Source organism: Lagopus muta, chromosome 3, assembly GCF_023343835.1.
Source record: "Lagopus muta isolate bLagMut1 chromosome 3, bLagMut1 primary, whole genome shotgun sequence".
Classification (NCBI taxonomy): Eukaryota; Metazoa; Chordata; class Aves; order Galliformes; family Phasianidae; genus Lagopus; species Lagopus muta.
In genome coordinates, this window is record NC_064435.1 from 74,491,460 (window position 1) to 74,510,766 (window position 19,307).

The 19,307-nt window shown below is 34.4% G+C and overlaps 1 protein-coding gene across 7 annotated transcripts in view; it reads right to left on the reverse strand.

Moving 5' to 3' along the window:
• Window positions 1-19,307, reverse strand: part of CDH12 (cadherin 12) — a 511,787-nt gene that overhangs the window by 282,865 nt on the left and 209,615 nt on the right. The window contains exon 4 of one of the 7 annotated variants that reach the window (XM_048939404.1): window positions 6,222-6,283. The exons of the other annotated variants lie outside the window; for them this stretch is intronic. The gene's annotated coding sequence lies outside the window, so the exon portion shown is untranslated. The remainder of the gene's footprint in view (window positions 1-6,221; window positions 6,284-19,307) is intronic. 7 annotated transcript variants of the gene reach the window in all.

The following is a 19,307-nucleotide window of genomic DNA, read 5'->3' on the forward strand; positions in this document are numbered from 1 at the left end:
CTTTCAGATAAACAGTAATAATAAAACAAAAAGGTAATTATTTACAAGTAATTGTATTTCTTGTAATTATTTCCTCTGACACAGTTTTAAAATGGTATCAGCTCTTCTCCCATAAAAATAAGGAGAATATGAAAAATAATGCAGTAAAAAAGATTTAAAAATGAATGTGTAAATAGAAATAATAATGAAAATGTACAAAATAAATTAAAAAAAAAAAAAAAAAAAACAACACCAAAACACTAGCACAGAATTACTTGATGTATGAAGGCTTCTCTGAAAGTAATGCCTCCTATTTCATTATGTTGGCCCATAACATCAGAGGCGGATGTTTGTGATATGGGAGTAGAGGCTGAACCTTCCCATTAGTATTTCATTACATTTTGCTTCCGTGGGACAGATGGCAGCAGAGGGTCAGTCTGACAAAGCAGACATCTGACATAGAAACATGTATGGAACAAAGGTGTGGAATTGAATACCTCCATGCAGAAAAAGCAGCACCTACTGATGTTCATCAATGCCTGCTGAATGTTTATGGAAACTTAATAGTGGATATGAGCACAGTCAGGCAGTGGTTGGTGTGTTTCGGCAGCAGCAACTGTGACGTGAAAGACAAATCATTCGCCTGAACAGACATGCAAATTTTTAAAAGCAAGTCATGCAAGCTCTTGTTCATCGATAGTGTATGAAAATGCGTAGCTAATGGGGGTGACTATGTTGAAAAATAGTGTTTTGTAGCCAAGAATTTGCTCTATCAAATACTGCCATTGTGCTCTTTATAGATGTTGTAATTTCCATGGAAATAAATAAGAGGCATTTCTTTCATTGAGACCCAAGTATGCATCCAGTACTCACCAGAGAACCAACCCTTTATTGGTTCTCTTGAAAGTCTTTTTAATTAATACAGATTTCTCACAGTAGTGAAAATTCAATTTTTCCTGTGTATTCACAACAGAAAATAGACAAATTGACAAACTAAGTTCCAATTATTTACTGCCAGTGACACAATTCTCATAAACAAAATAAGCAAGGCTGATACTGTGATTAATTTAGGAATATAAAGTGATGTTTTCACAAAATTCCTGTAGAGTCTTAATTTTAGGTCTTCTGATATGCAAAACTGTGCTAAGAGTGACCTTTAATGTCTATGCTTGACCTTGCACTACTCTTTGTAAATCTCACATTTCTCTGAAATACAAAGCACCTGAAAACAATGTGGAGTTCACACAAAGAGATGTGTAAAATATTTTTTTACCAAGTAGTAATTATTTTTGAGAGAACATGCATGTTCCTTGCAAACAAATAAAAAAAAAAGTACGCCTCTGTAGTCAAAAAATCCTTCTGTACTTTTCCTTCCTTTAAAAAAAATTCTCTCTAGGGATGTAGCTGAACAGTGAGAAAAAAAATTGTGGTAGAAGCATAAAATGTCTACCCACCCAAAGTCAAGCTGTCATCTCAGCTGGGAATGTTGACATTCAATTAAGTATTCTGCTGAAGATAGAATGAGTAAGATTGCTGCCTAATAGGACTATCATCAGTGTAACTATTTCAACACAGACCTGGAGGCTCCTTCTATTCTTTCCAAAATAGAACTTTCACTCTTTCTAGACTTTTAAATAAATAAGCCTTTCTTAGTCACTTCTTGATTTTTATCTATTATATATACCTATTATACTTTAGATACTTGCAGCTACTTCTTCATTTTGTATGTGTTAATTCCCACCTTACTAAGTGGGATTTTAAAACTGAAAACTGTAATTATTATAAAATTAGGAACAAGAGTGTCTCTGTTCAAGTCTTAGAGTATATTTTGACTTCAAAATGGTGGATGGCAAACAATTCTGCATGAATAAAGTTTAACTAAACTGACATCCTATTTTCTTAACATAAGGTTAGGTCTTGCATAAACTAATTTCCTCCAACAGTGCAAAGACTAGCAAGTTCTAAAGTCTACCAAACCTCAGCCATGAATTAAAACCTAAAAATTGTTCTTTTTCTTGGTAGCATGATGTAGTGACACCTACTACATCAAAGGTAGCGTAACTGATGCTAACATCAAGATCAGAGTGGAATCAATGGCAATTATATCTCTGTCATAGATATTCCAGTAATTAAGAGTAATCAAAGGGTTGGTTTGTCCCTATGTTGGCTTATTTACACAACTCACTTGGCATGAAAGGAGTAGGAATTGAATCTGGGAGCATGATTGTTCTGGGATATTGTACAGTGATCAAACTCAGTTCCTGTACTATTTCCAGCACTTTTGCAGCAATATTAGAATTCTTATCTTGTGCAGCCAGTGTTCCTCATGGGCAGACCAGAAAGGATCTTTTGCTAGTTGTGGTGAGTCTAGATATTGATCCCTATCTGCATCTCTACTGCTGGATATGCATATAATTTCTGATTTTTAAAAGAGAATTAGGCTGGATAAAAATAAAAGACCTCCATGGGGAACTTCTTAAGCCTCTCTCTTGCTCTTTTCACTACAAAACAACATAAGGTAAATTTAGTTACAAGCAAAGATCTAATTATCTAACCAGAGAGGCTTTGTGACAGAAAATCTAATTTTAGAACACTGACACTATGTTCACGTAAGTAAAACATATAGCATGTATTTTTCTGCCCATATCATAATGGAGGTAGATTTTATTTGGTAGACAGTTGTTTCTAGATCATGCATGGTATCATAGTTATATCTGGTCTCCAAACAGGGAGTAAAAAATGCATTCCAGCTAGCGGAGAGTCTAAACAATTGGGCAAGAAGTAATGACAAAGCTAAAACCATCATGAATGACAAATTGCATCCTTTTTGAACTGATCTGTTAATCTTTGATAACACTGAATAGCTTGTGAAAAACTTAGCAGTGTTACAGAATGGAATGGTCTGATTCCTTTCTGTTAAAAGACAGCCTAAGCTACGGAATACGGGCTCCAGTTGTCTGCATGAGGTCTGCAAATCAAGAGATGTTCTTTAGTGGTTGAGAATTCAACAGTTAAAAAGTTGTGCAGTAAGGATCTCATCCCACTGGCAAAGCAAGTTACAGAAAGAATGGAAGTGCATCTAAGAATGTACGTGGACTTCCTAAAGCATTTCACAGTCTGAGAAGAGTCCTCATTGCTTCCTCATGAATTCCATATGATGCATGATTCATCCAGGGAATAAGATTTACATATGGAGGAAGAAACACTAGGAATTATCATCACATCTAAAACTTCAGAAAATTTACTTATATTAGAATGCAATGTGTATATATATATATATATATAATATTTATGTATATATATATACATTTATCCTTCAAGAATTTATATATATATATATTTCTAAATTCTTGAAGGATAAGTGACAATATTTTTGGACCAGATGTATTTTGGAAGACAATAAAACCTTAATCTTCCAATTCAATTTTAGGGAAAAAAATCTAAATTCTCTCTTGGTTGTTGGTGGTGGATGTTTGTTGTTTTGTTTTGCTTGTCTTCATACATTTAATAGTTTGATTTATAGAATATAAATATCTATGAGATATAGCTATGAGATATCCATCAGCTTTTGTGTGGTCATGTAAGGGGAAGATAGTCTGTTGATGTTTCACCTCACTGCTAACCCCTGACATTTCATTCCTCTTAACACCATATTTGTTAAAATTATCATACAAAAGAAAAGCCAAGGTATGAAATTTATTTACAGTCTGATTTCTTACACAAATTACCAGTTCTCAAAGAAAAAAAAAAATGAATTTGGACTCAGGTCTTGGCAAAGAAAAAAAAAAAAAAAAAAAAAAGTTACAGCTCATTAAATCAGCTTGAAGAATATAGCAGGACAACATTTGTTTTGAAAAATCTGAATTTGGTTTCATCATCTTTCTCAAAATAGCATGTTAATGATTCCTCTTATGAACTTCTAGAATATGAAACTAACTTATACAGTCAGTTTTCTCACTGACTAAAGATGATTTCAAATGTATAAAAAGGAATAGAGCTTGGACACCAACTTCAGCATTCCTCTCATTCCATGATTTGGTCACTGGCTTTTTAAGTCATTAAAGAATCTGAAGAAAGTAGAAAAATAATCATCTAAGTGCATGACAATCTTCAGAGTAAAGTAAGACCTCACTCAATAAAACTGACCGAGGAAAAAATGATCTATACCACTATGAATAAGAATGTATCTCCATGCTAAAGAAAAATAGACATATGTACAGATTTATATGAAAAATAACTATCTGTATATAATAGGTATATGTGATATTTAGTATGTGATTGTATACATATACACATATACAAGTCCTAAGAAAAATCCAATACCTACCAGTTAATATGTTAATATAGTAACAAAATCATATCTAGGTTAGTGTATACATGCATAAACCCATTACTAACCTAAATTTGTGTTATTGTGGAATCTGTCTTACATACAGGTAAAATGCAGTACTACAGAACAGATATATGAAATCATTTTAGAGCATCAAGCAAAAAGGAGTATAAAGGCAAATAAAAATTGATTAAATAAAGTTCTTCTCATTGGAGTTTATGTTACAGGTAGCATAAAGAAATGATGATGATTAAAAATTGGGGATTTTTTGGTCTAAAACTGAGTAATTGTAAAATACGCATTTCCACATTACTGAATTTCACTCTATTTTTGAATATATTTACCTACCAAAAGTGGATGGTCTAAATAATTTGTCTAGATCAAGTAATGTGAAAAGGGGAATTGAACACATATATTACTGATATAATTCTGTTATTTATGTCATTTATGTAGAATCATATAGTTATGTATTCAAACTTTTTCACTCTGTTTATATGCCATATTTACAGTTCAGAAGATCACCAAAATCCTTTACCTGTAATAAATTGCATTTTTCCTTGACTTTCCATCACTAACTCCTTCTCTTTGTTATGCCTCATGCATAAAAATGTGCAAAAAAACAACAGTATGCAGCAATTAAAAAGAATTAATACTATACTAACAAACCTAATATATGAGCTTCTAGTTGTGAGCCATGTCCACATTAAAAAGATTCAGCTCAATCCTGAGCAATTTGCTGAAGGAGAAGGACTGACTTGCTAGTTCTAACTCCTTCTCCAGTGAGAAACAAAAATCAAATATGTTTAAACTTTGATTTACTGTATCACGAGGATCAGACCTATTTTGCATATATTTTAGCAGAAAATGATTAAATCAGCACACTCGCACTCAATAGTCTGTTGCTGAAAATAACACTAACGTTCAAGTCAGAATACAGGAAAGGAAGAATACAAAGGAGCTTTTCTCATGCTTATTCATATACATGAACTTGCAGAAAAGTATTAAACTTCTCATTACAGATTGCTTATTCTGTTTCATATAAATATGACTTATTTCTTCATTTCATTAAAAATGTCTTGAAAGCAAATGTCAGTATACTAATCAGTGTAATTAGCATAAGTTAAACAAAATAATTAAAGCTGTTTGCTCAGTGAAGCAGTGTTACTGTGTAACTGGAAAAAGTTTTCTATGCATGGATTTAATATTTAAATGTTTATGTTATGGTTTTATTTTCTGCTTAGAACTAACTATTCTAACCATTATTTATTTAACAATTTAAGAATTTGCTGTGTAACTTGCTGATCTTTATGCATATCCAATGCTTCTGCTGTCTGGAGAGCATTACTAGATTGCACTGCTCTCCAGAAAGTAGCAATAAAAAATTTAATTATAATGTGTGCTTATTATCTGTTCTATTTTGAATCTGTCTCTTCTATCAATTTTCAAAGCTCCTCCTCTATATGGATATGAAGTAAAATTGAACCTATTTCTTCTTACTCACATTTTTTTGTTCATTCTTTAACAATTCAGCCTCCTGACAGTTCTGATAATAGAAATGACAGTCTTACCAGTCTACACAGTCTCAGCACTGGACAATAAGACCACATGCCTATACCAACTTTGTCCTGACTGGTTAATCTGTGAGATGTTTCACAAAGCAAACAGTAGAAAAAACACGCAGAAAAACCATTATAGATGATTACTATCTAAACAGAGAATTTTTCAGTAAATGCCTTTTCCAGCCATAAGTGACCGCATGCAAGGAAACCCTTGGGATTTTACCAAAAACTTATCAATCAATTTTGTACAGTTTTTCATCTTTCATTGATGTTGTCAAAGAAAGTAAAGCATTATTTACTGATTGCACTAAAACAGGAAACAAAGTATCATTTCTGCTCTCTCTCTGTGTTACCTGGAAGTTGCCACTATAATGTCTTCTGCTGGCCATACAGCTGAAAGCAGTTTTTATTTTTCCTAGAAATGAAGGAAAAGGAGCAATGTGTATGTGTCACGATGTCAAGGTGAAATAAAAGCCAGGAAGCAGAAACAAACAAACAAACAAATAAAAAACATCCAGGAGATTTCTGTGAGTTAAAATGGAACAAAAGAAGAAAACCTTGCAAAGAACCATAAATGAAACGTGGCGAAGGAACTGAAGGACATAATTGCAAGGTGCACTGACTCCTTCAAAAATGCCTGAAATAAGGCTATGAAGAATGGGTAGAAAACAGAAACATATCTCAAGTGATTGGTCATCTGGCTTCCATAGCACAAGGCTCCCAAGTCTATAATCTCTGCAGCTGTTCAACTGATAAACTGTGCTCCTAATCCATACAATCAAACTTTGTGAAAAGTTATTTCTCATTATTCAAGCACTTTTCTCCCTGAGCAATATTTAACTCACATTCAGCTAAAAACAGGTCTGTACTTTTGGATGTACAGATCATGTGCCATGTCAGAGAATGACTTTACATGTGCAAACACGATGTATATTTCTGCAGTACCTGTAGAACACTGAAGGATAGACGGCTACGTGGGTAGACAACTAAAAGAAAATAAAAACATGCTGTGCACTGGTATTTACTTCGAGGTCAGGGAATCAGTGAACCTCAAATCAATTAAAATATGGTGAGCTGTAGTGTTCAAACCATCAGCACTTAAATATTCAGGAAAGCGTCTGCATTACAGGAAAGTTATTATCCAGCCACCACTTGTCAAGTCTGATAAATGGCTATCCCTTTTAGTGTACTAACATATGTTACCACAGACTATAGCTATGGTAAAAGCTATGACCTACAAGGAAAGAAAAAGGGACGCACACTCCGTTGTATAAAGTAAGTAAAAAAGAAGTAGCAAACATTCACAAACTTTGCACATTATGGAAGTAAGCTGAACTATTTTTATGGTCAAGGAAATTAGTGAAGTAAACTAACATTATTTTTAGAATTCTATAAATATTATAATAGCAGCTCATTCTGACTTCACTGTCTCACACATCCAGTTTTATGATATGTGAAAAATGATATAGCTGAATCTTATTAAATTAAATTAGACACCACATGCAGCTTAAGCAATTCCTGTAATTACTCTGTAATTTCTAAAATACGTATAATAGGAATACACAAATGACATAAAGCTCATTTTTATGTAAACAGAGTAATTAATATAGAAATCTCAAACTCTCCTGACTGTCAAAAACAATATGCTTGCTAACTTTAGGAAGGGCTGGCACAGTACCTTAAGATACTTCAGAAGAAATTGGGTAATCAGCTTTCAGCATAATAAATATATGCATAAAACATGCAAATGAATTCAATAAGTATTACATAACAAACACTCTAGGACATGAAGCTATGATTCCCTGTTTGTTTTTTTCTCTGGATAATAAAGACTAATTGTGACTATGCTTATTTGAATTGGAAAAGAGCCATCAATCTTGCTATTAGAATGAAAAACGTGGGAGGCAGCTTCTACCACATCTATCCTTCCTGAACATCAGTGGCCTGTTATTGATTCACACTCCTACCATACACTTTTCAAACTAGACAAAAACCTTGAAGAAAAACAGCAAAAACTAGGAGATTGAGTTACTACTGAGTTCTTCCATGCTTTCAAAAGCTGTAACATCATTGGTCATATCCACTTAAAATTGACTAATGAAATACAAAGCCAAAACTCTAGTGTGCATAACATGACAGATTACAGTAAAATAAATGGAAATTTGTCTATCAGGGCCAAAGAAACTATGAATATGATAAAGGACACAAAAAATAATATACATAGGTTGCTCCAGGAGTAATTTATTTATTTCTATAATTACTACAACAGATACAAAGAGCATCATAAAACTATTTGATAGACCATGCACTGCTGAAATTCATCATCTACTACCTCATATCCAATGTTTGGTCTCCATAAACATTCAGAAAGTATTGATGAATTTTAATAGTTGCAATTGTTTTCCACATGGAGGAATTCAATTATACACCTTTGCATCTTACACACTTTCATTTGTCAGATTGCCCCTCTTCTGCAATCTGTCTCATGGCAACAAAATGCAATGGAATATTAGTGGAACATTCAACTTCTACTGCCATACCACCAACACCCAACCCTAATGTTGTAGACCAACATAATAAAACAGGAGGCATTACTTTCAGAGCAGCCCTCATATGAAACGCTTTCAGATTTTATATGGTATTAGGTGAATACCAAATATTGTATATGTTTATTTATACAACCACTATTAGCTACTACAAGTGAAAGGCTTCTAGTTGTTACTTTATCAAACATTTTCTTGAGTTAATGAAGAGGTATGGAGCTTATCCTGCATGTAGAAGTGAACAATTCTGCTTTTTCTTGCCTACGGAGTGCTTGAAGAGAAAGAATAACTGATTGAAGGAATTTCATATTGATTTCCATAGTCAAGAAATTATTCATAATGTTCTTTTATACTCATTTTCTAATATTTCCATAGGGCCCAGCAGCAAAACTCAGAGGGACAATTATTTATGGAACTTCTCTAGTAATAGTCTCAGGGACATTCAGAAGAGGAATTGTTTGTATTTCTTCTAAAAATGATTTTCGTTCTTCCATGTAGTTTGTTTAGGAATATTTGAATATGGAGAAAATTTCCTTGAGATATGGCACAGAAACCTGTAATTAGGCATAGAGCCACATAATTTTCCACATTTCTATGACACTTTTATTAATGATAAGTAATCTGTACAGGTAAAACATGTTAATTTTTTTTTACAAAAATCTTTCTAAACCAGAAAAGATTTCTGAAATGTGTAAATTGTATTTTACAGTTCATGGCTGCAACGTGTGCTGTTTTCAGGTAGAAGTCCTTTACACTCACCCCTGCTTTACAGTATTGTAGTAGCCATATTCCTGAAATCTCATAATTCTTTTTATTTACATTACTGTAGTTCAGAGGAATGACCTATTAAAGCACGCCCATTCTTCACCAGCACTTCATGTTGCACCAAAGACTTGTAAAACAAATTTTAAAAAATAATCACATTTATCATGATTTTACACATGTGTAACGTGGAATGCAGGTAAAAATTAACCAATTTATCAAAACTCATATAGAATGTCTTTGGTACAGTCTAAAACACATCAATAAAAGTACAAGCCAGTACAAGCCTTTAATATTATAGCAAACAGAGTTTTCAGAATTCTAATTGTTCACAAACCAGTCTTAATGCTTAAATAAAGCTCATCATTGTTATCTTACTTAATCTCCAAATTCAACTAGATATTGTCAGGTAAAAGAAAGGAAAAAAAAAAAAAAAGCTTATATTTGTAATCATTCTATCTATTTACCTCATTAAAATGCCAAATAAAGTGAAATGACAGTTTCAAAAATAATAATTAAAAAAAAACAACAGCCTTTTAATTCAGTGCATGCAATGTAACACTATTCTCAAGGAAGTTTAGGGTTAAAGTCTAAAAAATAATGCTAATAATTGTATAGCACTTTCTATTTACTGATCTCAAAGAATAGAAGTATTATTATACCTATAATTTAGAATGACTGATTTGTCCAAAAACAAGATAAGTCTATGGAAGAGTTCCAATTCCATTCCAATGCCCTATCTAGTGAACAACGGCATCTATTTGTAAAACAAGAAAATATTTGTTTTGATGCACAAGTTATAATTATCTTAAGTTTACTTTTATCTGATACCTCTATTGCTTTTACTGTCTTTTATTGATATGCTTTCAGATTTACTGTTATTTGAAATCACTTTTGATTTATTTTTGGCAGATGAAGAACATGTAGAAAGCTGTCAGAAAAGGAAGGAAATTAGCACGTGAAAGCACCGGCACTGAAAAGATTGTTTTCTTTCTGAACAGTCTTTGTTAATTCAGTTCTAGCTCACTACCAAGAAATGGTTAAATCTTAAGAAAGAATGTTGTCAGTACTTGCAGGCTAGGCTACTTAAGGAGTATATTATTTATTTAAGGCTGCAAGGCAAATCCCTCAGTCTGCTTTCTACAGTATTTTTTTCCCGTTTTCAAAAAGTGAGAATGATTACAGGCTATTCTATTCTGTAATATCGACACACAATCAAAACATTTCAAGCTCATTGTTCACATCCAGGTGACTTCAAAAAGCTGTCATAGAATGAAGAGAAGCAAGACTGGCAGAAATACATGTTAGGGAAAAAGATCAGCACTTCAAGTTCTGTTACTTTCAGCAAAATTTTTGCATAGATATTTACTAGCCTTCCTTTAAAATAAAATACATTTAGGAAGTGTTTATTGTAAATTAGTACTGAGAAATTTAAAAGTGTGATTGACTTTCAGTGAAAATCTATAGCCAGAGGCTATCATCTGGTGTTCCATAAACAGAAAAAGTATGTACACAGAACACAGAACCACAGCTGGATTTTAAACAAATGGCAACCTATCAAGGTATGGGTTTTTTTCCTCAAATCATTACAAACTCCTCTTCTCATAGACAGCCTGAGGCCAAACAAGGTTGCTTGTCAATTTATGGCCAAGTCTATACCTGTAAAGACCCTGTGAGGCTCTAAGACTCAAAGAAATGTCCATTTTTTTTTATTCTCTATTTGGGCTTTTGAGACCTGTGTCCTCTGCTGCATTAACAGTGTTTGAAGGTCATTAACATAGCAAGACAGAAATTCTAAGTTGTGCACTATGAGAAGTAACTGTCGTTTGGGGATTATAAACGGTAGGTAGTTTCAGTAAATGTCTCTGTATCATTTATTCTCTGATACTCTTAGAAGAAAACAGTATAGTACAGACAAACTAACATTGATTAATATGGGCAATTGCAAGAGCAGAACCGAAGAGTCCTGGTGATCTTCTCTTCTATGCCTGGGAAGATCATGGAACAGATCCTTTTGGAAGAGATGCTAAGGCACATGCAAGACAAGGAGCTGATCAAAGGCAGCCGGCTTGGCTTCACCAAGAGCAGATTGTGCCTGATCAATACAGCAGCCTTTTATGTTAGAGTGATAAACAGTGGGATCAAGTTTGGTGATAATACTAAGCTGAGTGGTGCAGTTGATACAACAGAATGAGAGCTGAAGGATCTGAACAAGTTGAGAAGAGGGTCTATCTGAACCTACTGAGGTTCAACAAAGCCAAGAGCAAGGTGCGGCACTTGGTTCAGGGCAATCCCATGTATGTACACAGACTGAGAGAGGAACTCACAGACAGCAGCCCTGCAGAGAAGAACTTAAGTATCCTCGTAGATGAAAAGCTGTACATGAGTCAGCAGTGTGCTCTTGCAGCCCTGAAGTCCAACTGCATCCTGAGCTGCATCAAAAAAGGTATGGCCAGCAGGTAGACGGAGGTGATTGTTCCCCTCTCCTCTGCCTCATGAGACCCTATCTGGAGTACTGTGTTCAGGCAGTGCTACACAAGAAGGACACAGAGCTCCTAGAGCAGTTCCAGAGGAGGACCATGATGATGATGAAAGCATTGGAGCACCCCTTCCATGAAGAAGGGCTGAGGAAGATGGGCTTCTTCAGCTTGGAGAAGAGAATGCTCCAGGGACACCTCACTGCAGACTTCCAGTACTTGAAAAGAGCTTATAAACAGGAGCAAAACTGACTTTTCACACAGTTTGATAGCAACAGGACAAGTGGGAATGTTTAAAACTAGAAGTGGATATATTTAGATTAGATACTAGCAGGAAATTTTTTAATCAAAGGGTTGTGAGGCACTGGAGTAGGCTCCCCAGGGAAGCAGTGGATGCCTCAGCCCTGGAGGCAGTCAAGGACAATTTGCATGGAGCCTCGAGCAATCTAATCTAATGAACGGCAACTAGACTGAAGCTAGATGATATTTAAGGTCCCTTCCAATCCAAACCACTCTAAGAGTTGGTAAGAATCTAACTACGACATGAACATGTTTCTGCCAAGAGAAGTAGTGGGTGCTGCACCCCTGGTGACATTCAAAACCAAGCTGGATAGGGCTCTGATGAACATCATCTAACTGTAGATGTCCCTGTTCCTTGCAGGGAAGCTGGATTAAACAACCTTTACAGGTTCCTTACAACACAAATGATTCTATGATAAACGTGAGTTAACATTTACTAGTGGCTTACCAGCTATTTACAATCACTTAATACACTTATTCTCTTCTGCCTGTATCCTACAGTTAGATCTGAAATGCTGCTTCTCCTCCTTTTCTATTAGAAAAAAAAAATATATAGGTCTTTTCCTCTCTTCCATAAAATAGAAAATTTTGTCTCTCATTTAACACATTTCTTACCCTACTGCATTAGATCTCTCATTGCCAAAAAATCATTTAGACAGAACAGAATTTATCTGTGGAACACAATTAGTCAACTGAACAGGTACTGTTTCACGAATATAAAGATCCCTCATGGGATTCCAGGTTTCCCCTTTGTTTCTAATCAATTGAAAAGAGCAAAACCATAGGAACCATCAGGCTCTTGGATTAATTTATACAGAGATAAACAACATATTAATGCTCCAGCAAAACATTTATTCAGTGAAAAGTTCAAAGCTGCTGATTCCCACAGATTTTAAATGCAGTCTCTGAATATTCTCTTACTTTAAGCAAAATCAGGAATCACATTCAGATTTACGTGTTCACTTATCTACACTTTCAGAAGTCCTGGAGATTTAGCTCTGGGAAGCGAATATTCAATTGAAGGTTCTAAATGCTAAATCTCTTTACCCGTTTGGAAATTTATAGTGAGGGATTTATTAGTAGTGTTTGAATACAGAACACATATGTTGAAAGACAAGAAAGATGTAGCAAAAGGACTTTTTGACGTAAACTATCATCAATATATAAATATGATTCTTATAAGCTCTGTATTTAGAGCTTTTCAACTTGGTATGGAAGTAATTTGTCCAATGTCTTGCTAACTTCAAGGATAAATAAAGCTGGTGGCTCACGCGATTATACTTTCCACCAGTTTTCTTGATAAACACCTTTTAGTGTGACTTTTAAAAATAACCTCTCTTTTTCAACTCAGATGAAATTCTCATTTGAGCTATGAAAAAAATATTTCATAAAAATAAAAGAGAAAGAAGACCACAGGGACAATAAAATCAGTGCTAACAAAGGAAAGATAAAAACTAGTGAGAATAACAAATGTTTTGACACAGAGATTTTAAAAAGAGGAAAAAACATGAAATAAGTGAAAGAAAAAAAATCAGCTGACTTGAAAATCTCTAGCTTTTCACCTATTTTCTTCCCCTTCCATTCTCTGGCCTAATGGCTTCTACATAATAAATAAATAAAATCTATGGATATTTCTGTCATGACTTTTATCTTACTCACATAAGATGTTTTACTGACTAAGAAAAGACAGAAAAAAGAGTTTTAATCACGTTAAGGTCTCACATCTTGTTCAGCCTTCTCAGAGCCACCTTATCCTAAGTCAGTACAGGCAGTATGTGAGCTATGGATACACTGACTCATTAGATCCTCTTAATTTTTCCTCTGACAACTAGACTAGACTCTTTCCTCTGACATCTAGACTCTCAGCTAGTGAGACTGTGACCAAATTTTGATAGCAGAAAGGGAATCATGGATAAGAAAGCTCTTGCTATTTAATAGCAGATCTTTTGCAGGAGTTCTCTCTTTGAAGCAGGAGTTTATTCTCAGAGTAAAAGATGTTTAAATTAGTCAAATTTAACAAGACAATTTACAAACCAAAGACTCTCTCTTGCATTGCTTCAGGAGTCTAAGAGTGTTTGCCCTCCATGTATCCCACATCTGGAAATTGCATTGTTCTCATCTTCAGAGCACACAGGATGCAAGAAAAGAAAAATAAATTTATCTGATGAAAATACGCTCTTCTGGTCATTTGTTGAGGAAAACTATTCACATTTTTGTTCAACTGACTATCATGCACTGCACGTTTAAAGAAACTGCTCAAAAACACAGATAAATAGCCACAGGATTACATTACTGTATTAAAAAATGAATTTTTATGTTCTTGCTTAAAATTTGCTCTTGACTTACACTGCTGTAGCAACCATTCACAACCAGCAGAATGAATCTCATGTATCAAGGTAATGACCAGACCCTTAGGATGATATCTAGTAGGCTACAGTATATTAAGAAATGAGTAACACAGTATTGTGCAAAAAAAATACACAAGTAGCAGGCAGAAGCTTACATGCCTTGCACACAAGAAATTGAGTTTTAGAGCTGTACATGTGGGAATTTCTCTCCAGAAAAGAAAAATAAACACTGACAAATTTCTGTTAATATCTGCCTGTTAATAGCTATTTCATCTGTTAAAATAAATATATATATATGTATTAAAAAAAAAAAACAAAAAAAAAAACAAAAAAAAACAACTGACAGACATTTTTCCTACTTGTTCTATAACTCAGTAAGTCCTTTTGCTAAAGGAAATAAATACACATGCATTATCAAATGCACCTACCCTGCTGAAGAATTTATGAATTCCTTTTAACAAATTATTTTGCATTTTAATATTACCTATGAGAGAATGTACATTGTTTGGAGCTTCTCATTGTCATCACAACCACTTTCTAAGCAAGTGTTTCTATTCTGTGTCTGCTGTTTTCTTGCACATGTTCCGCCATGATACCAACCAAACAGCTGCAGCATAAACTGTGTGAGAGTGCTCACACAAAAGCAGGAGAAGCAACATGATACCATAGGTGCACTGAGTCAGAGGGAGAAAAAAGGGCAACTGGGAATGATGAAAGTGGAAACTTAAATCCCTGGCAGTCAGTCATTATAGGCAGCAGGGAGAAGTAGCCAAGTTAGGGTCAGCGTCAACATTTTCAAATTAAATGTTCAATCCTTTCTGTTGTTGTTCAAATATTCAATTTGTCTGAAAAGCCAAAATTTTGAAATGCAGAAATACAAATTACTTTATCATTGATATTGCTTAAAAGAAAATGTACAGATGCTTCTCCATAGGTGTACATAAGTAACAGAGAAACATAATACAAACACGTACCTTTACCTCTATCTTAGAGAATGTGCTCAGATATCAAAAACTTTCTTGAAGAAAACTGAAAGGGGAACTAAAAGCAAAGACATATCTGAGATTGTTCCTAAAAATTTGTATCTGGTACCAGATATTTGATCAAGAAAATATATTGAAAAAAAAAAAAAAAAAAAGAAAAAGTAAAAAAAAAAAAGGATGCTTAAAGCTGGCACATTTTCCAGGATAAGCCTGTCTATTTTGTCCACTGGAAAGTCTTTATATAACTCAGATAGACATGATACTGTGTCCAAATCATATTAATGTCCTCCGTTGCTGTTTCTTAAAGAATTATTTGGCTGGAGTGGCTGTCATTCAGAACTTTTTTTTCCCTTTCATTTCCTTTTACACTAAATTACCCCTTCCCTTCTTGTTCAAATGTTTACATTCAATTAAGGACTTCTCTGTTTATCCGCAGTGTTTGATCTAAATTACAGTAAGAATCAACCTATAGACCTAGGTCACTCAGAAAGTCTCATTAGCTTGCTGATTATCCTTGCCATTTTTGAGAGATGGTTTCATTACGATGCAAATAGAAATAGCTTCCTTATTTAAACAGACAAATATTTAGTGTTCTATGAGTTGCACCATGCAACAATTAAAGTCATCAAAAGGCAGATAGAAAATGAAATTCACATTGAACAGACCAATTAATGTTGCCATGAAGAGGAAGAGTGGGAAAAAAAAAGTTTGCTGTCATATTTTGCCATTATTTTTAGTAAAACAACAAAAAGCTCAAATTCAAGCCACAATAACAAAAAAAAAAAAAAAAAAAAAAAAAAAAACCAAAAAAAAAAAAAAAAAGAAAAAAAGAAACAATGACACAAACTGCTCTTTTGGAATAATTAGTTTTCATGTCTTTCTCTCTCTGGAAGAATGTATTTCAAAGTAATAAAATTACACAAGACATTAAGTACTGATATTTCCAAAAGACCTGACCACATCTCATTTTTGCCCTTGAGGAATAAAGGTCAGGCTTAAGGCAGAAAAACAGAGAAAGGAATTATCAATCCACTGAGGATGCACCAGAACAGAGGAAATATACTGACAGTGTCAGACAAGTTGACATAGTCAGTGCCTACACTTCTATGATATTTACACAATCTATTTTATGCAGAGTTTAACTGGACTTCTCATTTACACACTCTGAAATGCTGTTATAACTCCTGCATTTTCTTTGAGCACTTAGGGAGCACAATCTTTTAAGTTAAGTGCTCATACTGTAGACTCACTTCCTTTTCTAATCTTAAGGCAGAGAAAATTTGGGCTGACTGTACGGACAGAAGACAAATAAAAGAGAAACCTTTCCCATCATGCCATAACTAGGAAAGTTGTTGTCCCTTACCCTTCACTTCAGCAGCTCAGTAGTTTTTCTGAGCTGTGGCCATCCCTACCTAGTCACTCTGTGTTCTTAAGAATTTTTTTTCCATTTTGTCAGATCAGGAACCTGGTTCCATGTTTGCTGTCAGTTTTTAGCAGCCTCCTGGTACTGCTGTACTGCATGCTCACTAGTTCACTTGGGTCTTACACTGGGTGTGTCAAGCTGCTGCCTGCAGCCCCACAACTTCTTCATCTTCTCTCCTTCAAGGGTGCTCACTGGACTGTCTCCACCTGTCCATCTGTCACAACGATTTATCCAGCCTCATCACTCTCTTTTTACATGAGCATCACACAGAAATGTACAGTACCGTGTAATCTTACAATCTATTTGTTTACAGGAAGATGACCCTTAAAATACAGTAAGAAATAAAAGTTTGCAGCTTCAAAGGGAAAAAAAAAAAAAGTAAGAAAATACCATTTTTATTCTGGTAGGTATGAGTGGATATCTGACAATTTCAAGTCAACAAAGACCTGTGACAGTTTGGTCATAAAATCTTCTCTAAGTCGTGGATTACTTTAAACAATCAATGTTGATATCCCATATTGAGTAAAATGGACAGCTAGCCAAGCAGTTCAGCCAGTCATTCAATTCTGCACTTATTTGATTACAAGAAGGATGCAGAGTGATCTCCCAGACACACAACATTAACCTTCAATCAATAACCACTTTAATGGTAGATGGACTCCATTCTTCAAACCTCTTCCAGCTGCATTACTATGGAACTGCTATTTGGATAATGATTAACATGCTCAGTATATCAAAGATTAATTCCTGTTTACACGGGAAGATGTTGCATTACATATTTCCATGCCACAGTCTCTGCCCTCTAGTCACAGACCTTGACAATGACAGGGTTTTTATTGCTTTCAGAATAGTCTCTACAATGAAAAGAGATTTTGTACTTGTGGCAATCAATAATACAGAAAATGTTTAAAATGTTATAATTTGAAGGAAAATGCATATACTCTTAACTCTGAGTTGCTAGAAAGTTTTAAGGAATGAACAGATGGATAAATGAAATGCAGAAGCCGTCTCTTCCCTCATATATTTTTTCTGTTTCTAATGCTATCAAGATTTACAAGGTAATTCAGAAGGGTGATGCTGTGGTAGAAATATAACTTTTTCTTAGCTCATCTTCGTTGAAATACAGTGGAAGTGCATAGTTGTGCAGCAAATATTTAAATGATTTAGTAAATAACTGTCAAGTTCTTAAAATACGCCAGACGTAGAAATGCTCTCTATACGTGCATTTTAATGACTTTAAAATATGAATAATGCATGGTCAAAAGTTATGTCAACAAACTTAAACTATCACAGGGACCAGGGACTTTGTAGAATTAAAATCTGCTTTACATTCTCTTTAAAATTTATCATCATTTAGAAGCCAGGTATAGCAGTATTTTCTCCTATGTTTAATTATAAAGGGATAAGCAATCTTACTGATTACGCAAATAATTAGAGCACTATAAGTACTAGAAAAGGCAGCTAAGAAAACTCTAATACTTATAGCTTCTTTCCTCCCCCCACCTCCCTCACAGGAGAGAGGAATCAACAGATAACTCACTTGAAAAATCACTTCCAGTTTTTTGCAGAAATAATTCTTTCTTAAAATGTATGTCTTGCAGTACATTCTAAGCTCATATATTACTTATTATCACTCAAATGCTTTAACTCTTCATTGGCCCAATAAGATTCTCAGTCCTGCCAGTGACTTCACTCCTTCAAGCACAGCCCTGTCTCACATATGAAAATAATTTATTTGCTTTGATATTTTGAAAATCAACAGACTCAAATCCTCCTGAGCTGAGAAAAACAAAACTCTAAGAAAAACTCTAGCTTTACAACTAGAACAATTTTTCAAAAAAATCTAGTTTTCTCTCTTACCTAAGCCAGATATTCCAACTACAGCATGAACTCCTAGATTACAGTGCTTCACTCAATGCACCAAGCAGAATGGAGCTGCAAAATATATGAAACATAGAGCTGGGTTGATGGGAAGATGCCTACACTGCACGCTGAGCTCAGCTCTAAATCTGCCCATGGGGCCTTATCTGAAAAATCACACAAAACATTGATTTCTATACAGTGCTTGAGTATAACCAGATTGACTGCCTTTGAACTGTTTATGACATAGTCACAGCCACTCCATGGCAGGCCTTTCAGAGATTCGGGAAGACACCAAACTCACTAAGTCTTCGTCTTTTTCCACTCTTTTTGAATTTACACCAGTAGCCTCAGTAAACAATAGTAGACGGTTTACATGATGATTTATATTTGTATAGCTTAATTGTTCAATACATTTATTTTGCATCATGCAAAGTAGACAAAAGTCAAAGTAAACTAGTGAGCAAGCTAGACCAGAACAGAAGACAGGCAACAGTTCAAATAAGTATTGCAAAAAATATTAGATCAAAAGCAAAAATAAATAAATAAATAAATCCTTGTCAGCAAAACAGTTCTGTATTTTGCCATGAGACATAACAAGCTATGAAGATGATTGGACATTATAGCATTACTCAGTATGGAAATGGAAAAAAAGTTCTATATTTCTACCACTTGACATTTATCTGACTTTGACAGTCCTTACTGTCTCTTTAATTGCAATGCTTGAACACATTTATTGATAT